The sequence below is a fragment of the Camelus ferus genome, chromosome 1 (assembly GCF_009834535.1).
Source record: "Camelus ferus isolate YT-003-E chromosome 1, BCGSAC_Cfer_1.0, whole genome shotgun sequence".
NCBI classification, from domain to species: domain Eukaryota; kingdom Metazoa; phylum Chordata; class Mammalia; order Artiodactyla; family Camelidae; genus Camelus; species Camelus ferus.
The window spans coordinates 72,693,539-72,696,193 of NC_045696.1; the positions used below are offsets into that span (position 1 = coordinate 72,693,539).

General features: G+C 43.5%; 1 non-coding gene across 1 annotated transcript; it reads right to left on the bottom strand.

Annotated features, from left to right (window-relative positions):
• Nucleotides 1–1,315: 1,315 nt before the first annotated feature.
• Nucleotides 1,316–1,420, bottom strand: LOC116666843. Its single transcript, XR_004323676.1, has one exon. It is a non-coding gene; the product is annotated as a U6 spliceosomal RNA (small nuclear RNA).
• Between the last annotated feature and the right edge of the window lie 1,235 nt (nt 1,421–2,655).

Consider the following 2,655-nt stretch of genomic DNA (forward strand, 5'->3'; position numbering starts at 1 on the left):
CCACTTCCTGACTGGGCGCCTTACGCGAATTTCATAAATGTGTCACCTTATGATGTGAAGTGTTATGTTAGATGACTGAACTTTAAGTTTTCTGAGGCCATAGGGCACCAAATGGTAATCATTTAATGCGAAGGACATCAATAATATTTCTCTTAAAAAATCAACTCCCCTTCCCTTAAAAAAAAATGCAAAAAAAAAAAGTGACATACCCAGTAAAAATAAAATGAGGCACTTGAGTCAGTATCATAGCAATAAAAAGTTAACATTATATCTGATTTTAACAATAGAAATAAATTCTACTCCAAAAGCTAGTTCTTTACACTGAAAATTTACCAGAAGAGTATTGTTTTAGAAGTAAACTGTCTCTAGTGATGCCAGCCACTCACATCTCTAAAATATACAAGGACACATGTGTGCACATCAATAAACAGCACAGCACAAAGCGCATACTGTGCACGAGCTGTGTGCACAGGGGCACAGGAGGGCTGGTGCTCAGGCCTTTGGCCCCCATCACAGCCCCAGAGGTCCAGTGAAGGGACCTTATATTTAATTATATGTTGTATTGAGCTCAAGTCTCTCTTGGGGCTGAGAAGCACGAGCTCACTTGGAGGGTCTAAGGCAGAGGGAGTGCCTGGTACCCAACAACCTTGCCTGCACAGGACAAAGTCTCTGACGTGGACAAAGCTGCTCTGTAAAGCCGGCCAGACCCTCTTAGGTCCGCTTATTCCCAGCCTGCCTGCCCTGCTCCGTCCTTTGGCATGGTGGGCCGTGTCTCGGTGTGAGTGGTGTGCGCTGTGGAGGTGCAGCCCTGGCAGTGAGCCTCCGTCTGTTCCAGTGTAGGAGATCTTGTTTTTTCTCCCAGAAACACTAGTGAGGAGGGAAGAGAGGCAGTGGGGTGGAGTGAGATGAGTGAGCACTTTGCAGCCTGCAGAACTGCGTTTGGATCTGCCTCCACCCTTGGCTGCCATGTACCCTTGGATGTCCCTGAATGTCTGTTTTCTCAGAAATAGGGATGTGAACCAGAGAAGATGCCTATGAACTGTCTGATACATGATGAGAAGTCACCAGATGGGAGTTATTACTGGAAGCTACAGACGTGGCCTCTTGTACGAGGCCAGGAGTGACAGCATTTTTCTTTCCATGGCCACTTATTTGCCACAGAGGAACTTGCGGCACGTTTCTGTTAGGTATTTAGCATTTCATTTTTCTGTGGCTTCTTCCTCTTACTAGGCTGAATCTGAGGATCCTTTGAATCTCATACAGCTGTTTAGAAGAGGTGCACAAGGAGTATACTAGGCAATATTTGTTTTTTTTTTTAAATAGAGAATGCTTCATGAATTTGCATGTCATCCTTGAGCAGGGGCTATGCTAATCATCTCTGTATCGTTCCAACCGCCAAAGCGAGCACCAATATTTGTTCAGTGAGTGAATCAACCAACTTTTTGAAGGTCCTTCCGTAGCACGTGAACACGTGAATGCAGACATATGCGTGTATATGCACGAGTGCACAGACAGATCGGCGTCCCCGGCGTCCTTCCACACACACACACAGGCAGCTCAGCAGACACCTCCCTGTGAAAGCAACACAGGCATATGCCTGACTCAGGGAGCTGAGCCTCAAGTCCTATGGATTTCAAACGGTTCTTTGCACTAACTTAAATCACTTTTTAAAATGTGTGAGTGAATGGATGCTCTGAAACTGGATATTAAAGCATTCTACAAAAAAGTGCCAAAGAATAGCTACATCTATTCATGAACAAATTTCCAACATTAAGTAGGCTTTTGAAGTTTTAGGGGAACATTGTTTCCAGTGCCTCCTTCAAACATGAAAGCAAAGATGTGCCAAATTCTGAAGTACTCTTCCTCCTTCTACTAATGGGAATTCAGTTCTGTCAAGATAATGCTATTCTAATTGCTCACCAAAAATAATGGCCACATCCTATTTATGATTAGTTCTTTGGAATTCTAAAGAGTCCGTTCTAAAATATTAGGCTCACATTACATTTCCCAGCACTGACTTGATCAGCATTTTTCTTTTTTCACTTTCGAAACATTTTCTCTGGGTGTGACAAGGATGTACATGGTGAAATGTGTCTCCAACCCACCTCTAATGCCCAGAAAATTCACCCAAAGGCATGTATGTGAAACACCAAGGACACAGAACTGTAGAGTTTAAAAGAAAGAACAAAAGCAAAGACCACTGACTTTGTAACCTACACCTGACTTCACTGCTTACAAGCTGTGTGACCTTGATAAAGTTATTAATTTCTCTGTCTTATTTCCTGAATAGTAAAATGTCAGGGAAAATACCCACCTCCCATGGGGTCATTAAGTGTTTTAAATGAGATAATAGATAGAAAGTATCTGGCACAGAGTTGGAACAGTAGGACATAAAAACTTTGGGTTTCAAAAATGGAGAATTAAAGACCAAAAAACGTTTATAAGAAAGAGCCTTTTCTACCCTGAAGAACCTAGTTTCCTGCAATGGGTGTTGAAGTCCGAGCTTCACTGACCATTGACTTCCACAGTCTCCCTGAGTCCCCTGAGTCACGAGAGATGAAAGGTCTGAGAGTGTCGTGGTGACCATCCAGCAGTGCCGAGATGTGGTGCAGAGCTGTGGTCTGCTCAGGAAGGTCCTCCCTGAAAATGGCATTT